This window comes from Myxine glutinosa, chromosome 2 (genome assembly GCF_964187855.1).
Source record: "Myxine glutinosa chromosome 2, kmMyxGlut1.1, whole genome shotgun sequence".
NCBI lineage: Eukaryota > Metazoa > Chordata > Myxini > Myxiniformes > Myxinidae > Myxine > Myxine glutinosa.
In genome coordinates, this window is record NC_136262.1 from 72974527 (window position 1) to 72998325 (window position 23799).

General features: G+C 45.0%; 1 protein-coding gene across 1 annotated transcript in view; it reads right to left on the reverse strand.

The window, feature by feature from the left end:
* The window catches only part of LOC137422357 (endophilin-A2), a 101019-nt gene that overhangs the window by 11386 nt on the left and 65834 nt on the right, over positions 1-23799 (reverse strand). The window lies entirely within an intron of this gene.

Below are 23799 nucleotides of genomic sequence, written 5' to 3' on the forward strand. Positions count from 1 at the left end.
GGTGATTCATCAATGTGTGCCATCCCTCCGATTGACATTACACTGGTCATCCCGTTTGCCGGCATAAGTTGGTGGACATGAACCCTTAGATGCAGAAGTGGGTAATTTTTGACCCGGCATGGTTTTTGTTTTGCTCTAACTTTGTGACAAAAACATTTCTATGCATGACCTTCCATATATCCTTCAACTAAAGGTTAATACATATTCGTATGTGTTTGTTTTATTTTTTGGTCTTTCAGGATTGTTGTAATAATGTTTTATCAAAAATTTCACGTTCAGCCAGGAGTGGGTACTTTTTGACACGGGCTAAGAATGATTGTTTTATCACTATAACAATACATTTTTACACATGACCTTTCATATGTGCTTAGAATAAAGGGTAATACGTATTCCTTTGTGTGTTTTATTTTCTTTTTCTTTCAGGATCGCTGCAAAATAGCACTTGACTGTGCACCTTTGCATCCCAGCTTGGGTCGCTTCATAGGTTCAAATTGGTTCCAAGTGAAGTCTCTGAAAATGAGCTTCAGGCTTCCTTTTTTAGCTTGAACTTGCTGGCCGGCTATGAGAGGAGTTGGGACGTTCCCATAAGGGAACTGTTCAGCGCGCACTTGTGTAACCCTATGTACCACGCGACGATGTCAGTTTATCGCTTTGAAGACATCCAGCGCTATTTGTGCTTTGATAGCAAACATACAAGAGCCACTCGCCTTCATGCGGACAGAATGGTGGCCTTCCGGTACATTTGGGTCCTGTTCCTCAAAAACTGTAAGGAGAGCTTCGTTTCATTTGAGTATATAACAATTGACGAACAACTCATACCGTTTAGAGGACGTTGCTCCTTCGTTCAGTACATGCCGAGCAAGCCAGCTAAATATGGGCTGAAAGTTTTCTGGGCTTGTGACTCCAAGACAGCTTATGCTCTGGATGGGAATTGCATACACAGGGAGACAGCCTTGTCAACCTGTGCAGAAGAATTTGGCACACAATATTGTCACAAATTGTGCGCTGATTTTAGGGGTACAGGAAGAAATGCGACGATGGACAATTTTTTCACGAGTGTGCCACTGGCTGAGGAGCTGCTCACCAAAGGACTCACACTTGTAGGCACACTCAGAAAAAATAAACCTCACATCCCACCGGTGATGGCAGCCAATAAGCAACGACAGCACTACAGCAGTGTATTTGGATTCAGGGACAACATCACCATGGTCAGCTATGTGCCAAAACAAAGAAAAGCTCTAATTCTTCTCAGCACGTTACACCACGACAATGCCATTGACGAAGACGAGATAACGAAAAAGAAACCTGAAATTATCCAGTATTACAACAGAACAAAAGCTGGTGTGGACACGATGGATCAGATGGTCCCCACATACTCGTGTAAACCCCAAAGCAGGAGGTGGCCTGTGGTGTTGTGGCATAACGTCATGGATGTAGCTTGCCTCAATGCATGCATCCTGTTTACGTTACAACACCCACATTATTTGCCTAATGTGACCCACAAACGCCGCTTGTTCATGAAAGAACTTGTCCTTGAACTCGTCAAATCACATTTGGTCGACAGGATACATGGAAATCCCCAGCTTCCAGGAAGGGTCTTGAAATTGTTGGAGATTTTTGGCATCCAACAAACACCAGAGACATCTGGAGAACAGCAGAGGTCACTGAAAAGAAAAAGATGTCAGTCTGTCTGACCGTGATACATTCGGTCGTTACTTATCCAATCTCAACCAAACCTGCCAGGGGGACTAAGGATCACATGATGATGATTGTAGTGACTTAACTTCCTCCCTTCCCCAAGGGGGATTTCCGCATTGGAGACACACATGCAAAGAGACACAATGCCCTTCGAAGAAAGACAAAAAGACAACAATGATTAGCAGCAGATGCACACGTGTGCAAAGGCCACAGAAAAATTGTGTGCAATACATGCGAGTCATGAAATAGGTTTTTTTGTTTTTGAACTTTTTTGGTTTTACATTTTTGACATTTTGCCAATGCCATTTTGCAATAAATGCTATTGGAATGCATTTCTGTTTTATTTATTTATTGCCATCTTTTCCCCACCCCCTCCCACACACACACCCTACTATCCCCATGCCCCATACACACTCACGAGGGGGGAAGGTCATATGGCAAAACAATTCTGGAGGAGAAAACGTTCTTTCTGCTAAGTTTGAGTCCCGTGGCTAAAGGGTGTGTAAGATAGCTTGGGACAAAACACATACGCACGCATGCACGCACGCACGCACACACACACACACACACACACACACACACACACACACACACACACAGGGTTCCTGTAAAGGGGATGGGGGTGGCAAAAAATTTTTTTTTAAATACACACAAAGGAATATGTATTACCCTTTATTCTAAGCACATATGAAAGGTCATGTGTAAAAATGTATTGTTATAGTGATAAACCAATCATTCTTAGCCCGGGTCAATAAGTACCCACATCTGGATAAACGTCAAATTTTTGATAAAACGTCATAACAATCCTGAAAGACCAAAAAAAAAAAACCAACATCGGAATATGTATTACCCTTTATTTGAAGCATATATGGAAGGGCATGCATAAAAAATGTTTTTATAACAAAGTTATAGGGAAACAAAAATCAGGCTGGGTCTAAAAGACCCAGGAATGCATTGAAGGGTGGAGAAATGTTTTTTTTTTTTAATTTGTTGAATATTCAAAGAATACACCACAAAGAATATAAAAAGATAATTGCATTTACTTTTGATTTTTCTTTTTTGCAACAATAAAAGCCTGACAACTCAGGGTCACTAATTACCCACTTCTGGATGCAAAACTTTATTTTACGACTGCATCTAAGGGTTAAAGATCCCATAGTGTGGGAGTTTGTGGAGATCACTGAGAAGGAGGTGCGGACAGCATTGAAGAGGATGAAGAAGGATTTCTGGAGGATTGGAGGACAGGGTTAATTGTGCCGATATGAAAGGGGAAGAGCGATGTTCAAGATCTGGGGAAGAACAGAGGCATTACATGCCTAAGTCATGTCACAAAGGTGCTGGAGAGGATTCTGGACTGCTGGATAAGAAAGACTGTGGAGATATAAATGGGATAAGAGCAGCAGGGGTTTATAAAGGGTTGGGGATAAGAGGTTGGAAGTGCAAGATGAAATGACATTGGGATGTGTGGACCTGGAGAAGGCCTACAACACTGTCCCGAGAGAGATAGTGATGGCGACACTGAGATGGATGGGAATGTCGGAAGCAGGAGATGCAGGAAGTACTGGGGGAGTGGAAGGAGGCATTTGGGAAGCATGGGTTGAAGATGAGCATGGAGAAGACTGAGGTGATGTGGGTTTGACAGCAGAGAAAATAAATTAATATCAGGTTAGAGGGGAAGGAAATCAGACAGGGAAATATGTTTCAGTACCTGGGTGGAACATTGATCAGGGGTGGTAGGTCAGAGGCAGAGGTGCCGAGAATGATTCAGGTGGGTACAAATGCATGTAGGAGGGTGGAGGGAGTAATTACAGACAAATATATCAAGGAAATTAAAAGGCATGGTTCTAATGTCGTGTGTATTGCTGGCCTACCTTTATGGTCTGGAAATGGTGGTATTGACAGAGACAACAACAGAGGCTGCAGGTTTGCGAGAACAACTGGGTCAGGAGGATTGTGGGAGTGAAGAGGTTGGATATAAGGAGAATGGATGGACTGAGGGAGGAGATTGGTGTGCAGATGAGCTTGATGTGTTGAGATTGATGAAATGCCGGCCGAGATGGGTGCAGATGCAGGAAGAGAGAGTGGCAAAGAGAGCGGATAGGTTGAGGGAGCAAGGCAGGATGGAAAGAGGTAGACCATGGTTGAGATGGGAGGATTTGTGAGGAGTGACATCAGTAACTTGGGCTGGTTGTAGAGAGTTGGCTGAGGACAGGGGGAAGTGGGGGAGTATCGTAATCAAGGCAGGGCAAGAGCTTGGTACCATTGGACCTCACTCTTTATGGAGAAGAAGAAAGATTTGGGCTAAGCTTCCCACGGCCAACCCCACCAGAACAAGGGAATAATTGTGGTTGTTAAAGAATAAGAATAATAATAAAATTAATAATAATAAAAATAATAATAATACAAAGAAGAATAGTAACCCACCGCCATCCTCATGATCCACAAGACACATTGCCAACACCAGCTGCATGATCTTTACTAAAAACTGGGATAATATGACTTTCTATTATTTTTCTTCTTCATTAAGTACTTTGAGATTGTATTTAAAACGAGGCATTTTACCCATCACTTTGCTGATGGATTTAATCAAAAGACGAGATGTTGTACTTCACAAACATTCTGCTCGATTCACCCTATCATTTGCCTGAGGTCATCTTGCATCTGCTTGGAAGTCAGATAACCTCAACTTCATAAACCATTCTTGCTGCTCATATATGCCACGAAAAAAAAACTCACTTCTGCTTTGCTGCAAAGCTCAGTGTTGGATTCTTTGGTTTGAACCTCTGGTTAAAATGAATGAAATTAAACATTTTGAAATGTTGAATTATTCTCACTCAGATTTAAACATCACTGTAATGTATATTATGAAGTTGTTAAAACTTTTTATACAAGAAGATGATGATTTATAATATCGGATACCACTGGGTGGCGCTATACCATACACATCTACATAGAGAGAAATGGGGTCTTCCCACCCACCGTGGTCCCTCCTCCCACAGATGTGCTATCCAGACAGAAACCATACTTGGGGTACCCACCCTTAGGCAACATGCAAAATTTGGTTGGATTTTTAAAATTTATTATTGAACAACATCCAGGGTGTTCCAAAAATACCTGGACAACTTTGGTTGTTAATCTATTTAGTACCACAAATGATACAACGATACCCTTTGGTTTATATGATACAAAAACTCATTTAAAAATTGTCTTTACTTACAGGTCTGGAGGTTTAATGTAAAGGAAAATGGCGACTCCACAGGAGAAATCTCAATGTGTCGAATAGTTAGTTAATCGAGACGAGATCTGGCACGCAAGTTCAGCATAATTTACGCACAAGGTATGGAAGGAATCCGCCATTATGGACTAGTATCAGAGAATAGTACAAGAGGTTTGATGATGTCGAGTCTCCTCGGGCAATTATGACATTACCTTTCTATGTCTGGTACACACGGGTAAGTGTGTGGTATAGACGGGGGTGTCGCCACTCCTCTCCGTCTCTCTGCTGTCCATTGGGGAATTCACCCTCTTTCGCCCGTGCTGTTGGAGTCGACTGGACTCTCATCCACCAGATGTGCAGATCCATCTGCCATTTAAACCGCATGGCTGCAGACCGTTACCCTGGTAAGGGGGGCTGACAGGTACTACACCTTACCCACAGGTGACCTGGTGTTATGCAAGGCAGGGGCATCCATCTCCATGAAGTATCAGAAGACACCCGCATACCAAGAGGTTTAAGGAGACTGGAAGTTGTCAGAAACAGAAAAGTACAGGTCGACCAATCACAGGTGCAGCAGACGTTGAACGAGTGCTGAATCATTTCAACAAAGTCCTAGAAAATCAATCTGATGCACATCCAGAGAACTGGGCCTACCAACCACCACTGTAAACAGGATTTTGCATAAAAGAATGAAGCTTTATGCCAATAAGGTGCAGATTCTGCAGGAACCCAAACCAAATGACGGACCAAAACGCAAGGCTTTTGTTTTGGAAATGCTCAGTCGCATAAAGGATGATGAAGATTACCTGAAAAGGTCAGGTTCACAGACAAAGCTTGCTTTCATGCATCGGAGAAGGTCATCCGGCACAATGTGAGGACCTGGGGCTCTGAAAAACCCCACGTGGTCATTGAACACAATTGCGACAATCCAAAGGTCAATGTGTGGTGTGGCCTTCTCTGTGCCCGCTAGGTGGGTCCGTTTTTCTTTGCGGAGGATACAGTGACCACAAAAATTTATATGAATATGTTGCAAGGATTCTCCTTCCCACAGATTGAAGACCTGCAACCCGATATCATTTTTCAACAGGATGGCGCTCCCCCTCATTTTGCTTTAGTCGTTTTAGCCATCCTAAATGAAAATTTCCAGGTCGCTGGATTGGCCGAGACGGGCCAACCGCCTGGCCCCCACGATCACCAGAAATGACCCCCCCCCCCTTAATTTTTTTCTGTGGGGGTTTGTCAAAGATGTTGTCTGCAACACCAAGCTGGCAAACGTGCAGAATGTTCGGTCTCGGATCAAAGTTGCATACAAACTGCTGGGCACAAACATGCTGAGCCGAACATGACAATAACTTGTGTACCAAGTTGATACCCTGCACTTGACAAACGGAGCTCACATTAAAGTGCATTCATGGTGTGCACATATCTTTGTGAGTTTTTTTTTATCATATAAACAAGCGTTACGCCTAGGTCCCCCGTCGGGGAAGTGATGAGTTGACAAAGTGGAACACGCAGAAAACATGCTATGATATGATATTTCGCTCACAAGGGTCAGACAAACATGGAGGCGGCCATCTTGGATTTTGACGTGGCGACCCAATTTTCAATAGCGTTCTTCCTTATACCTAGATGCACCCACACACCAGAAGGTACTTCGCTTATTTTTCAAGATATTTCGCTCACAAGGTTCAGACATATATATGGTGGCGGCCGTCCTGGATTTTGACGTGGCGACCCACTTTACAATAGCGGTCTTCCTTATGCCGAGATACACCCACACACCAAATTAGAAGTTGGTACTTCGCTTATCTTTCAAGATATTCTTCTCACAAGATTCAGACATACATGGCGGCGGCCATCTTGGATTTTGACGTGGCGACCCAATGTTAAACAGCGTTCTTCCATGTGCCTAGATACACCCACACACCAGATTAGAAGTTGGTACTTCGCTTATTTTTCAAGATATTTCGCTCACAAGGGTCAGACATATATATGGTGGCGGCCATCTTGGATTTTGACGTGGCGACCCAATTTTCAATAGCGTTCTTCCTTATACCGAGATACACCCAAACACCACATTAGAAGTTGGTACTTCGCTTATTTTTCAAGATATTCATCTCATAAGGTTCAGACATACATGGCGGTGGCCATCTTGGATTTTGACGTGGCGACCCAATTTTCAAAAGCGTTCTTCCTTATGCCTAGATACACCCACACACCAGATTAGAAGTTGGTACTTCGCTTATTTTTCAAGATATGCAGGTTACAAGGTTCAGACATACATGGCATCAGACATATACATGGCGGCGGCCATCTTGGCTTTTGACGTGGCAACCCGATTTTAAACAGCGTTCTTCCTTGTGCCTAGATACACCCACACACCAGATTAGACGTTGGTACTTCGCTTATTTTTCGAGATATTTCGCTCACAAGTTTCAGATATATATATGGTGGCGGCCATCTTGGATTTTGACGTGGCGACCCAATTTTCAATAGCGTTCGTCCTTATGCCGAGATACACCCACACGCCAAATTAGAAGTTGGTACTTCGCTTATTTTTCAAGATATGCATCTCACAAGGTTCAGACATACATGGCGGCGGCCATCTTGGATTTTGACGTGGCGACCCAATTTTCAATAGCGTTCTTCCTTATGCCTAGATACACCCACACACCAGATTAGAAGTTGGTACTTCGCTTATTTTTCAAGATATGCAGGTTACAATGTTCAGACATACATGGCATCAGACATACATGGCGGCGGCCATTTTGGATTTTGACGTGGGTTGCATCCACACACTAAATTCGAATGCGGTCCTTCGCTTACGCACGCACGCATGCCCGCACGCACGCCCGCACGCCGCACGCACGCATGCACGCCCGCACGGACGGACGGACACACGGACGGAGGGGAAAGCCATAGTCCCCCTTTCGCTCCGCTGAGCGACGGGGGACAACTAAAGGGTATCACCGTATCATTGGTGGTACTAAAAATATTAACCACCAAAGTTGTCAAGGTCTTTTTGGAACACCCTGTATCAACAAACAAATGAACAACTAAATGGTATTCATAGAATACTTACCCTGCGCAGTCAACTTGGTGTGAGCCAACTCTTCTATTTTTGAACGTTTCTTTTTTTGGGATCCAATAGGGCTGCCAGACCACATGAGCGATGACATCACAAATTTATATTCTCCAAATAATTGTTGCATAGATCATGTTCAATAAATTTCAAACTGATCAGATGAAGCGTTGTCCCTGTCGAATTATGACGTCATAATTATGGCACCAATGACGTCATTGTTTACAACACCTAATCCCCATATGGCTGACACGGCACACACTTTACTGTACTGAAATGCAGACACAAATGTTATATTTTCGTCAAAAAATCGTCGGAATTTTGCCAAATCTGTTTTGGTGGTGTGTTAATATACCTCAGCGATTGACAAATCTGAAATCAGAATTTTGTTTGAGGTCAAAATGACCCCGTGAAGTTGCTCCGTACTGTGCCTGCTAGTCATGTGCAGTGTGATAATTAATTCCATGCCCACTCCAGAAGACTTCTTCTTCACGCAATAACAACTTCTAGCTTCCAGACCGTACATCCAATCATGTTGATTTTGCACACTTGTTACAATTCATTACCTCTACTATAATACAAAGTTTCACGTCGATCAATGAAGCGGTTCAAGAGTTATAAATTTTTAAATATATTTGTTTAATTATTTATATCTGCCAAACCACGTCACCTATCGCAAATTCCAAAAGGTCATTTTAGAAGACTAATATGCTGAACACATCTGTGAAGTTTCCCCTCGATAGGATCAGCTTTTTAAAGTTTATGCTTAAAAACGTCATAACTCCAAAACCATGTGGCGCATGACGTCATGCCCGATGACTTTTTTGTTCGTCATGGGTATGCGATTCTGCCTGCAAAGTTTGGCCTCGATCTGTTCAGTCGTTTTGGATAAAATTGGATTTTAGTTGTTTTCAGGCTTGTCACTCAAAACGATATGGCGGGATTGGCGGCCGAACCAAGTGACCTACGACGTCATTCTAATTTTATTTCTGCATCAATTTATACCGAGAAGATGCTCAAGAAATTTCATCCTGATCGGATAAAGTTTTTTACTTGTCGAATTATGACGTCATAACGACGGCACCTGTGACGTCATCATTCACATATGTTATTCCACATGGAGAGTTCTTTGCAATGAGACCTGTCTCAATTATTTCTGTGCAGCGGTTTTTGAGATGTAGAGGTGCAAAAAATTTTCCAAGATGGCGCCCATACCACGTGACCTGTGACGTCATAATATTCACAAAAAATATTCTACAGGAGGAGTCCCTCCTATGGTGAAAATTTCCTGTCAATCGGATCAATGGTTGCCGAGAAAATGAATTTTTAAAATGCAGACACGTACGTACATACCCAAATGCTTAACCCTCCCTGCCTTTCGCTTTGCGAGTGCAGGGTAAATATATAAATAAACTATAACAGCACTCAGTAGAGAGCATACTTCAGCCAGGTGAATAGTTTACGTTTTGTATCCCAGCGTAGACCAGAAAATCACATTTAATCCAAATCATCCATCCACAACGTTTTGAGATATCCTGCTATATATTGTTTTTGGCCCTATCTCCCAATGGTGAAGAATCACTTAACAATAATTCTACTAGCTGGATCCGGATACGGATCTTCACCAAAATCGAATCGATTCTTCCTTGTCACACACACACAACCTCTCCACCAAGTTTCGTCCAAATCCGTCCACAACTTTTTGAGGTATCCTGCTCACAAACAAACAAACAAACAAGAAGACGTCATGCGGAGCACGATACTTGCAAAATACGCCCACCCCCCTTTTTCCATTGATACAGCAAATTGTCCATTTCATGAAGATTAAAATTTACAATCTTGATCAAAGCTCGGGTCAACAGCACTCGGGTCAACAGGATGAAAAGTGACGATTTTTCAGATGAAAAATGATGATTTTCGAAGGTTGACCTTGAGTTGACCTTTGACCTTTTGACCTCAAAAATAGTTAGTTTCCCTATTTAGTGACTCAATGTGGAAATGCTGTTCAATTCTCAAGTCAATCGGATGAAAATTGAGGATATTAAAAGTTTGGCCTATGTTGACCTATGTTGGCCTATGTTGACCTCAAAAATATATGGTGGTTGAATTCAGTGACCATATATATAAATCCTCTTAGAAGTTCAAGTCAATCAAATGAAAATTGGTGATTTTAGAAATTTGGCCTATGTTGACATTTTATCCTGTGTTTACCAAAAATATAATCCGTGGTTGAATTCAGTGACCAGATATGCATGTCCTCTTCAAATTTCAAGTAAATTGGATGAAAATTGAGGATTTTAGAAATTTGGCCTATGTTGACCTTTTGGCCTATGTTGACCTTTTGGCCTATGTTCACCTAAAATATAATTTGTGGTTGAATTCAGTGACCAGATATACAAGTCCTCTTCAAATTTCAAGTCAATTGGATGAAAATTGAGGATTTTAGAAATTCGGCCTATGTTGACCTTTTGGCCTATGTTGACCTCAATAATACTTGGTGGTTGAATTCAGTGACCAGATATGCAAGTCCTCTTCAAATTTGAAGTCAATTGGATGAAAATTGAGGATTTTAGAAATGTGGCCTATGTTGACCTTTTGGCCTATGTTGACCTCAAATATAATTGGTGGTTGAATTCAGTGACCACATATGCAAGTCCTCTTCAAATTTCAAGTCAATCGGATGTAAATTGAGGATTTTAGAAATTTGGCCTATGTTGACCTTTTGGCCTATGTTGACCTTTTTGCCGATGTTGACCTCAAAAATACTTGGTGGTTCACTTCAGTGACCAGATATGCAAGTCCTCTTCAAATTTCAAGTCAATCGGATGAAAATTGAGGATTTTAGAAATTTGGCCTATGTTGACCATTTGGCCTATGTTGACCTCAAAAATAATTGGTGGTTGAATTCAGTGACCATATATGTAAATCCTCTTAGAATTTCAAGTCAATCAAATGAAAATTGGTGATTTTAGAAATTCGGCCTATGTTGACCTTTTGGCCTATGTTTATCTAAAATATAATTTGTGGTTGAATTCAGTGACCAGATATGCAAGATCTCTTCAAATTTCAAGTCAATTAGATGAAAATTGAGGATTTTAGAAATTTGGCCGATGTTGATCTTTTGGCCCATGTTTACCTCAAATGTACTGGGTGGTTTAATTCAGTGACCAGATATGCAAGTCCTCTTCAAATTTCAAGTCAATCGGATGAAAATTGAGGATTTTAGCAATTTGGCCTATGTTGACCATTTGGCCTATGTTGACCTAAAAAAATACTTGGTGGTTGAATTCAGTGACCAGATATGCAAGTTCTCTTCAAATTTAAAGTCAATCGGATGAAAATTGAGGATTTTAGAAATTTAAAAAAGTTGGTGACCTTTGGCCTATGTTGACCTTTTGACCTATTGACCCCAACAACAATAGGCTTCTTGCTTTTGACTAACTATAATTTGGTGAAGTTTCGTGAAGATCGGTTGAAAATTGTGACCTGTAGGCCGGTGACAGACAAACAAACAGACAGACAGAACCACAAACACAACCGACAAATATACTGTACTTGAAAAATCTTCGATTTTGCAAGTAACAAACAGACAGACAAGACAGGGGTGAAACATATATATATTGTTACGGTCCGCGGATAAGATGTTGTGTTTGCCGAGCGGATGGCCCCGCGGTCGTACAGTTACCCCGACTAACCCGATTCCCGAACGTTGGCCGGATCGCGCCACAGATATTCAATAGGGAAAAGACTAAGGCGACACGGATGTGAAGAAGAAGCAGACAAAAAGGTTGGAAATACGAATATAATTTATTTGCTATTTACAGGCTCAAAAAAAACCAAGGAGAAGGAAAGATAAGAAAATAATATACAGAAGATATTAGAGACACAGTGAAAATCGCTAGCTTATCTAAACAGGCTTAATTAATACCCAGGACAGAACAAACAAAACAAACTCACGTACACAAGAGGATGGAAAGGCAGGAGGTGGATGGCTGGAGGGAGAGGAAGGTCCAAGGGGGTCCTGCAGCACGATCGGCGCGTTTAGCAGCCGCCGTTCCTTCGCGGCCCTGCTCAAAACCGCCGTTCAGGCCCCACGCTGCTGTTGTTGCTGCTGTTGCTACGGCTGTGGACGTCGCGTGCTTTGCCAGGACTCGTCTGACTCGTCTGGTCCAAACCCTCAACTCAACAACACTCTTGCACGTCTCCCTGTCCAACCATTCTTTCTCTCTTGGTCCAACCACTCTTTCTCTCTCTTGGTCCAATCACTCCTCACCATCGACAACTCAACGCCACCCCTTTGCTTCTTGCGCGCGCGCTTTTATAGCGCCTCCGGCGATCAAGCCGCCGGCCTTCAGGACACGCCCATCGGTGTGCTCACCTCAGCCCTGGTTGGTCGCGCGACCCTCTGGCTCCGCCCTTGATGACGGGCGGGCACGCCTTTCTTCCCCGACCCGAGCACATGTTCAATGGTGGTTTTGGAGGGGATGTAATTGGCAATCGAGGCTTGGCAATGATGAAAGGGGAAATGGAGGTTTTGGGAATGGGAATGAAGAATGAAGGGAATCTATCTATTTCACTTGGTGCAATGGAGTGTCATCTTAATGGAAGACAAGGCCTTACCCTAATACACATAATAAAGATATAACTATTGAACAGGGGTATTCTATGATTGGCTAACGTGTATGCTTTATGGACTAATTATGAGACACCCTTTGACCTTTACACTACGGAGGTATTTACAAGGAATCATTACATTTTACAGAGGGTGATATTTACAACAATTTACTATACTAGGGCATGCCCGTACTATATATATGCCCGTACTATATATATATCTAAAATTATATCCCCCCCCCCTCTATTTACATGAAATGGTTTGGTCCATTCGCAACGCCAAAGCGAACGGCGAACGGCTTGCGAGTACGGTGACAATCCCCCCCCTCTATTTACATGAAATGGTTTGGTCCATTCGCAACGACCACAGAACCCCCCCCTCTATTTACATGAAATGGTTTGGTCCATTCGCAATGCCAAAGCGAACGGCGAACGGCTAAATCGCCATAGCTCGGTAACTACTTGTCCGATTAATTTCAAACCTTGAAAAGGCACATCCTCGGGTCCCCAGCAATATACCTGGCAAGTTTCAAGTATATCGGACCGGTAGTTGTCGAGAAACAGCGGTCACAGACAAACATACATACATACATACAAACATACAAACATACAAACATACACACAGAGATTACTGGAATTATAGATAGCTAATACAACACAATAAAAAAAACACAATCCTCATATCCACAACAATATACTGGAATATATATATACTGGAATATATATATTAATATGGAATATATATAAATATATATTACATATTAATACATTTAAATATTACATATATATATTAATACATTTAATATGGAATATATATATATATATATATATATATATATATATATATATCTATATATATATATATATATATATATATATATATATATATATATATATATATACAGTGAAACCTTGACTTACGAGTTTAATTCGTTCTGTGACCGAGCTCGTAACTCAATTTGCTCGTTTCTCAAATTAAATTTCCCCATTAAAATGCATTGAAATGCTATTAATCCGTTCCAGCCCGCCAAAAACCACACCAATTTTTTTTAAATATACACTATATATAAAAATATCTCGCGCTTTATATTTCACCTGTATGCAGCATACAAGTTGGCAGGATGGCCTGGACTGGAGGTACGCACACTTGACTCTAAACTGTCCAGCCTGGGTTTGAATCCCGACCCAGCTATAACCTGTCATGGGTGAATCACAGGCAGGGTGATTCATCAATGTGTGTACCGCTAAACTGGGCGCCCCGTTTGCGTCCCATTAGTTGTTGGATGTTAAGGATCTCACCGTGTCTTCCACAAAGAGAAGGCGAGCTATCGCCGGCACTCTGAACAAGTTGTGGCCTGGCATGCTCTTCTCCTCTGCTGTTATATACGTCCTCCTCGGCATCTTTTTCCAGAAGAGCCCTGTCTCGTCACAGTTGAAGATTTGCTGGGGGATGTATCGTTCGGCTTCTATCAGTTCGGCAAAAGTTATAATAAAATCTTCAGCTGCCTTCACATCCGCCTCACCAAGTCGACAACACGCACACCTCGCTCATGTTTTTCGACGATTGCGTGTTTTATATCCAAGCACATCATCCTTTTCTTCTTCTCAGCACTGCCCTTGGCACTCAATTTCTTAGGACCCATGGTTAAAACTAAGAAATTTTCCAAAATAACCAAAATGCGAAAACAAAGCAGCAGCGATATACGGCAGAGATGCTTGCACGGCAAGATAACCACGTGACCGGAACCCACTTGGTGGCGGGTGGCGTTAGCTCGTAACTCAGATCTCGGCTCGCATCTCAAAGCAATAAACCGCCCGAGCGACGGCTCGTATCTCGGAAAACTCGTAAGTTGGTGCACTCGTAAGTCAAGGTTTCACTGTATATATATATATATATATATATATATATATATATATATATATATATATATATATATATATATATATATAAATATATATATATATATATATATATATATATATATATATATATATAATATGGAATTTAATATGGAATTTTTTTTTGTGGGGGTGAACTTACTTTTCAAGATGTCTTAGAACCAAAAGTTCATTGGAATTATGTTGAAATTATTCTAGATTTTGTTAATATGACCTTTAAAAGAAACAAAGACCACATTTGACATTTCGAAACAAATAAATTGATCCTTGAAAGTGATGTAAACTGATATCGAACTCAATTCATGGACAGTACTGTGTTAAACTTCTGTACGTTTTCCAGAAGTATCTCTTTATTTTGCACATTAGCCAAATCTTTTTTAAACAAAAACAAAAGTTAAATTACGACTGGGATTACGGACAGTAAAATTACAGTTCAGTACTTCGTGTAACCCCCACGAGCATTCAGGAGAGCACGTACACGTTGAGGCATGCTGTTCACGAGATTTGCCAAGGTTTGGACAGGAATCGCTTGCCATGCAGTTACAATAGCCTGCTGCAATTCACACACAGAGGTCGGCTGCTGGTCCAAGTGGTCGATTTGACCCGTTAATTCTGCCCACAAGTTCTCTATCGGATTCATATCCGGGGACATGGCAGGCCATTCCATATGCTCTACACCACGGTCAGCAAGAAAGTGTTGGATCATGCGAGCACGATGAGGCCGTGCATTGTCATCTTGGAAGACAAAGTTTCCTCAAAAGGCTGCATGAGAAAATGGAAGCAATGTTTCTTCCAGAATGGCCCTGTACTTGAACTGGTTCAGGTTTCCATTCAGAACAACCAGGTCAGTTTTGCCCCCTTCATGAAAAGCAGCCCAAACGGTCACCCCACCACCTCCAGCTTGGACTCTTGGCACTATACAATCTTTGTTGTAGGCTTCATGCACTTGTCTGCGCACTCGGACGCGGCCATCTTGATGATAGACCAGAAATCTAGACTCGTCACTGAAGATCACGTGATTCCAGTGTCCTGGCTGCCATTGACGGTGCTCTCTGGCCCACTGCAATCGGCGCTGGCGGTGTTGTCTGGTCAGGCGTGGCTTTCTCATGGGACGCCTGGCACGATAGCCTGCTTGAACCAGTCGTTGGTTGAGTAGCCTTCTGGATACAGGCACATTTGTCAGTTGCTGCCACTCAGCCCTAAGCCGATTAGCTGACTTGGTACGGCCATTGCGGACTAACCGGTGCAGCTGGCAATCATCTCTCCTTGTGGTTCTGCGGGGACGTCCTGGCCTCGGTATTGGAGAAGGGACACCCCTCTGAGCATTTCGTTTCAGGATCTTTGACACCTGACCTTGAGTGATGCCATACTGCCGAGCAATAGCACGCTGTTTCATGCCGTAATTTCGTAAAGCCACCACTCCATGACAAACAGCATTGTCAAGTTGACGGACCATCTCCAGAGGAAGCGGCAATAACTTTTGGAGACATGCAGCAGTTGTTTTCCACAAATACAGAACGCAACAACCCTTGTATACCCGACTGTGAAGCCAATCATCAAATGCACCTGTCCGTACATTTTGCCACGCCACCTGTGATATAATCCTGTTGTTGACTTCTTGCTGCGACAGACAATCAGTGACATGGTTCTTTTAACAAATAAATCACCAAAGTGTAAAAGAAACTCACCAGATTGATATACTGAGTGAAGAAAGTAAACCCAAGTCAAGAAAAAATATATATTCCATATTAAATGCCAAGTCTGTTTATATATATATATATATATATATATCAGTCACTATGCGACCTTCATATCATCAGTGTAGAACCGCCAGCAAGGTGTCCCATACAGCTGCTGCTGCACCTTGCTGGGAGCGATACGCACCGCCTGCCACGCGGTGACGTTATCTCTGGTAGCCACTCATCATATGGAGTCGACCTGGTTGCGGTTGGGAGTTACTAATAATGGTATCTGTAATCTGGTTCTCCAACCTAATGAGCGGACAACATGACGTCATCGCCATGCACGTCCGCCTTGCCTGCAAAGTTCCAGAGGAACCATCTAGCAGTGCGTCATTACGGATTATAAATACAGATACTGTCACAAGTGCATGAAAAACTCACAGTTACCGACCTGGTTTCGCCCTTGTTGGGGCTTCATCAGGGCAACGCAGTGAGGCTTTCCATACACTTGTAACTCTGTGACCCTTTCGGTTTTTATATCAGTCACTATGCGACCTTCATATCATCAGTGGAGAACCGCCAGCAATGTGTCCCATACAGCTGCTGCTGCACCTTGCTGGGAGCGATACGAACCGCCTGCCACGCGGTGACGTTATCTCTGGTAGCCACTCATCATATGGAGTCGGCCTGGAGTTTTTCATGCACTTGTGACAGTATCTGTATTTATAATCCGTAATGACGCACTGCTAGATGGTTCCTCTGGAACTTTGCAGGCAAGGCGGACGTGCATGGCGATGACGTCATGTTGTCCGCTCATTAGGTTGGAGAACCAGATTACAGATACCATTATTAGTAACTCCCAACCGCAACCAGGTCGACTCCATATGATGAGTGGCTACCAGAGATAACGTCACCGCGTGGCAGGCGGTGCGTATCGCTCCCAGCAAGGTGCAGCAGCAGCTGTATGGGACACCTTGCTGGCGGTTCTCCACTGATGATATGAAGGTCGCCTCTGCGCTCATTAGGTCGCTCATTAGGTTGGAGAACCAGATTACAGATACCATATATATATATATATATATATATATATATATATATATATATATATATATATATATATTGTTATATTGTTATATTGTTACGGACGCGGCTAGGATGTTAATTGGCCGAGCGGATGGCCGCCGCACCCGAACAGTTACCCCGACTAACCCGATTCCTGAACGTTGGCCAAAATCCCGCCACAGATATTCAATATGGAAACCTCTAAAGCGACCGAATGTGAAGAGGAAGAAGAAGACGTACAGAGGAATAACAGGATTTATTATTTACACACACTAAAGCAAAAGGAGCAGTCAAGGTGATATACAGGGAAATGGAAAAAAGCAGGTGACACAGTGAAATCGTTAGCTTAGCTATTAACAGTCTTAATTAACCCAGGGACAAGGCACACAGAACAAACTCACGTACACGAATGGGGAAATTGCAGGTTGGTTTTTGCTGGAGGGAGAAGATCGAAACACAAGCTGGAAGGCTTGGCAGGGCGCACAGCAAGCCGGTCCTTGTCAGGCTGGGAGCGAGCAGGGCGACGTCGGCACACGTATCTCGTTGCACGCGGCAGGGGCTGGTTGTCGCTGTACGCCTCGGGCTCTTTTGGTCCTCCCCTTCTTTCCAAATCGTCTGACGCGTCTTTCTCTCCGATCTCCTGCCTGCGCGATCGTCGCACGTATTTCTCTCTCCTTGCGCGTCTCTCTCCTTGCGCGTCTCTCTCCTTGCGCGTCTCTCTCTCCGATCTCCTGCCTGCGCGATCGTCGCACGTATTTCTCTCTCCTTGCGCGTCTCTCTCCTTGCGCGTCTCTCTCCTTGCGCATCTCTCTCTCCGATCTCTTGCCTGCGCGATCGTCGCACGTATTTCTCTCTCCTTGCGCATCTCTCGGTGGGCGTCGTCATGCGGGTTATATATGCCATGCCCTTGAACCTTCGCGAACCTACTCAATGTTTCTCTCCACACCCTCTCCAAGTCCAACCCCTTGTTCTTGGTTGGTTGAGTGGGGCTGACTCACTCCTCCCCTCTATGACGAGGTGGGGACACGCCTTTCTTCTCCGAGGTTACCTCGTGCATAATGGAGTCAAATGCAGCAAAGTGGACGGCAGATGAAATGCAGCAAAGTGAATAAAGGAGTCAAAATGCAGCAAAGTGGACGGGAGATGAAATGCAGCAAAGTGGCTAAACCTGGCACTTGGAAGATGCCATGGGGCGTCGGAGGGACCTGTCTTATTTAATTGATGCAACGTAATGAACTAGTGGGCCACAGAGCCTTATACTAACATGTATTAAGAACATAACTACGAGGGGAATTTAAGATTGGCTACGTGTATGCGATGGATTAACTACGGGCGACTTTTGATCTTTACACTATTGGAGGGTGATATTTACAAGATTTACAGCATACAAAAAGGGGAAAATTTACATCAGATTACCCACACAATTCCCATATCCCCAACACTGCACCCTCCTTTCTTACGGGACGTCCCGGCCCGAAAATTTTACCTTTAATGTGACACGCAGGTGTAATTCCCTCTACAATTAACCTGACCCTGAGTGCGACAATTTTAAAACACAAATAAATATGTCCCGCTATTTGCGTTGCACCCTGCCTAACAGTTTCACACCCACAGCTAACCGAATTGCGGATTGGTCTTCAAACTATACATTTACGGTGGGGGCGCATTATTTACAATGACTCTACTTTTATTTACAATACGCAACCCAGGACCTGTGATTGTTCTTTTGGGGGGGAGACAGTCTGCTCTGCATCGACGCACCATGAAGCACCCAAAACGCACCAAAACACCCTCAAGCACCAATCGATGCACAGTCATTGCAGTTCAATAATAAAAATAACCAAACAAACCCTTGGTGGTGTCTTGCTCTTCGGCTCCCTCTGCTGGCCATGTTATCTTCCAGTTGTTGTCATCTTCTTTGCTGGCGGCCTATTTGGACATAAAACTTGCCCAAAACGTGTCCATTTTTATTTTATTTATTTATGGCCCACAGGGCCGACTACGTGTGGTTCACCTGTGGGGCATCGGTGCCCTGTGACCAAGGTCCGCCAGCAAGATCTCGGGCCTTCATGGCCGGTTCCAGCAGAGGGGCCATGCCCCAACCCATGGGGTCCATAAGTGGTGCTCAGCCACAGACATGTGGTCCAAAGGTGGTGCATCGATGCAGACAGCTGTGGTTGCGAGAGGTTCGGGCGCCCAATGGCGGACTCTCGCACGCTCCCCTCGGTGCCCAGTGGCGCACAGTCCTCATGTGGGAGACAAGGGGGGAAAAGACAGATGAGCGAGGGGTAAGGTCACAAGGGTACACATCAATAAAGGCAATGCAAGGCGAGGTGCGTATGGAGACGGAGCGGAGAAAAGCTCGTCCCTACCGTACGTCACCCCCCCTGTCACCTACTCTACCCTTGCCCTTACGCCATATTTACAACAATCTACACATTTACAAATTCGTCACTACTGTCACGTCTCCCCATATCTCTTCTATACCAAATTCGTCACCACAATCCCTTGAACCAAAATTTGCCATCACCCAATTCATCATCAATCCTCATAAGGAGGAAGAGATGGAACATCAGCACAATGTCACACCCACGTCATGATGCGTCTCACATTCCAAACATTTGCATCAAAATAAAATAATAAAAACAACCATGGCATGGTGTGGAGGTACGTCATCCCAGGTGAGTGGATGTAGATGGTGCGAGGAGATTCTTAATCCTAACTATCCTCTAAATGACATTAACACACTTTACACTACCCGGGGTCTTTCCCTGCCAAACCATTGGCCATCTTACTCTATGCGGTTTTAAGAACCAAATTCCCATTGACCAAACTGTGGTGCTTCCTCAATTTGGGGTCTCACTCCCCCGATGCAACTCCCTGTGCCCTTGCACAATTTCAGGGCTGAGTCGTGTAGCTCTCCCAGCAGGTCTACCCACCTGCACACCTCCACCACTGCAGTTGCCACCCGAGCTTACCTAGCTCCTCACCCTAACCTATCTAACTGGGGAAGGCCCCTCCTGGCTCTGTCACCCCTCGGTGCCCTCTGGCACTGGGCTACCCGGGTCCGTCCTCCGGATCCTCGGGCCCCATCCACAACAACTCTACCGGATCCCAGAGCCCACCTGCGGCCTCACCTGGCCGACATCCTCACAGTGGTGGAGTGCTCAACCAACTACACATACTAACAGGCTACACGCCCAGCCATTTCCACAACACTAATGCACCCATTCAACCATCATTCTTCCACCACGCACCACAGATGCCAATATCCAACCACAATTTACCTGTACCCTCTACCTAACTCTTACACTACCCTCCCCGGGTATTCGTGATGGGGTCCATCCTCCTTTCCCCCATCCACACCTTCGCACCATCCACTCCACTCCACAGTTTCCACCATACTCACTCCACGACCATCCATTCCAATACTCCATATACTCCAGACCATTTATTCCATACACCTGTTCTCCATTCACCTGTAGTTGCACACCTGTGCAATCACTCCTAGTGCCACCTGCACCTCCTTCCTTCCTGGACCATTTGGTCAGCACAACTCACATCACTATCACTCACTCACACACTGCTCCATACACCTGTTCAGTTGCACACCTGTGCAATCACACCTTTTAACCACACACACGGCATCATCTGAACTACCTGTTGCCCTGCTAACTTAGTGCTCCCCGTCTTCCCTTTAAACTAAGCACATACCACGTCATTATCATCCAAACTAATCTACCTGCGTCCCCACTACAGGTATTATTGTCACTACCTAATCTTACCGTTACCTAAGGTCATCTTCTCTAGATCCCTACACACTATATCCTAACCCTCCCGGGCTAGTTTTCACTGCCAAACCCCATAAGACTAGTGCTCCTTTGCCCCCGCTGTGAGAGATGGCAAAGTTGCCATCCCATCACATCGGGCATCTCTCACTACCAATTTGGCTCATCCAATTGCAACCAATCAAAGATTTTCCAATTACTGCCAATTCTATTCACTTTTTTAAAATTTCGGATCAAAAACACTGTCCTCATCATCGCAGTCCACTATATCCTAGCCTCGGTGCGTCGTCACATCATTAAACTCGGCTTCGTAAAGCCGAGCAATGAACGCGGGTTGTTTGGTCGCCTGCAGGTGGATCCGTCCGGCATTCACGACTCTGGGGAGGACGCATGCTCGGGCCGAGGTTCCACGCATCATCGCGGCTCGGAACCTTGCGGTCCCGGGGCCGATGACTCAATCTCGCCCGGTCGGAACCCCGCCCCCACCAGGGGGCACCGTACCGCTTCCTCCCACTCGCCCTTGAACCGGACCGGTCGCCTCGCCCGACAAGGCCCGGACTCGACCGTGCGGGGCCCAGCATCCAACAAAGCGTGCCACGCACCGAGTGCCCGCAATCCGTCACCCTAACTGCTAACCCGGTCAACGTCGATGCTTCACTTGCAGGCTCACACCACGCGACCCGTTTCACACTCACAAAGCCCGGCGTTCCAATGCCTCCAGTGCATCCCCCACACTCCATCCATTCCACCAACGCACTCCCTGTTACACACCACACCTCTCGCGCACACTCGCCGTTCGCACACTCCCTTAACACACCTCACGCATCGTCTTGCGCACTCTCCCCACTCGGTACGTACCCCGTACCACTCACCATGGGCGTGCACTCTTGCATCCACCCACTAACGTGCTCAGATGGGCTCTCCCACACCCGCGCCACAACCAACTCAGGTGTGCTTCCTCGCACACGTTCCACCACCACCTTACTCTCCGTGTCATACTCACCCTCGCACGTACACTCCGTATCGCTTTCACTCCTTGTGTCACACTCCGTACACCCCGACGTGCATTCTCGCTCGCACTCGGTTTCACACCCACACTTTATAACACACCCACTCGCCGACGCACACTTTTTCCTCACACGCGCGCCATTTCCACTCACACGGGACCCTTCACCAACGCCCGGGTGCCATATTGACCCCAATCGCGCGACAATTCTCTTCGCGCCAAACCCCCTCTTACAAAATCTCCCGGCACCACACACAGCCCGTCTCACCTTCGGGGTTCTTCTTCCTCCCTGCACCAAAACCTGCAAATCTTTATAAGGATTTTTAAGCACAGCATCGTGATGTGAGCACGGACTTTGAGCAATTTCCATTCCTTCCTCCAATTCCCGGGCTACCTCCGTCGTCTTTTCAATTTCAACTATACCCACCTCTACTTTTTCTTTATTCGCCTCAACGACCGCTGGCTTTAATAAAATTTTCTCTCCTACCTCAGCGGTCGCCGGCTGTCCCATACCCCGGGTCGCGATCTCTATACCCGTCATTGTACCCGCGCTTTTCTCCGCTTCGCTCAACCAGCGCTTCTCGACCTGCTTTACCTCGCTGTGCACCGATGTGCCTCTCCCGCCTCCCATGCCGTCTACGAACTCCCCCATTTTTTTAATGCTATCGTTTATTCGCTCCCGATATCCCTCCGGGTTGTCCCTTGCTTCCTTCCTCCTTTTTTTCATGTCGATTCCCTGGGTAGCCATCATTGCATCCTATCCCCTACTGTCACCCTTCATAGATGCCATGCAATGCGTCATAAATAGGCAAAAGTCCATTGGCACTGCGGGCTCGGCTGTCGCCGTCACGTACGGGAGGCCGCCATTTCGTGTGCCCGTAACCCCCACGACCGCACCTTCTTTGCTCTCCTCCTCCATTTTCCCCACTTCTTCCCTGGGGTCCTGGGTCGATTCTACCCCCTCTTCTATTTCCCCCACCGGCACCCGATCACCTTGACCATCCATGGCACGATTCAATTTGGGATGTGATAACAAAATTTCGGCCGCTCCAAATTTTTACCAAATTTTTTTGATGTTATAAAAAATTGGGTTCGGGTCTCGAATCTCACTCCCAGACACCAATTGTTACGGACGTGGTTAGGATGTTAATTGGCTGAGCGGATGGCCGCCGCACCCGAACAGTTACCCCGACTAACCCGATTCCTGAACGTTGGCCAAAATCGCGCCACAGATATTCAATATGGAAACCTCTAAAGTGACCGAATGTGAATAGGAAGAAGAAGACGTACAGAGGAATAACAGGATTTATTATTTACACACACTAAAGCAAAAGGAGCAGTCAAGGTGATATACAGGGAAATGGAAAAAAGCAGGTGACACAGTGAAATCGTTAGCTTACCTATTAACAGTCTTAATTAACCCAGGGACAAGACACACAGAACAAACTCGCGTACACGAATGGGGAAATTGCAGGTTGGTTTTTGCTGGAGGGAGAAGGTCGAAACACAAGCTGGAAGGCTTGGCAGGGCGCACAGCAAGCCGGTCCTTGTCAGGCTGGGAGCGAGCAGGGCGTCGTCGGCACACGTATCTCGTTGCACGCGGCAGGGGCTGGTTGTCGCTGCACGCCTCGGGCTCTTTTGGTCCTCCCCTTCTTTCCAAATCGTCTGACGCGTCTTTCTCTCTGATCTCCTGCCTGCGCGATCGTCGCACGTATTTCTCTCTCCTTGCGCGTCTCTCTCCTTGCGCGTCT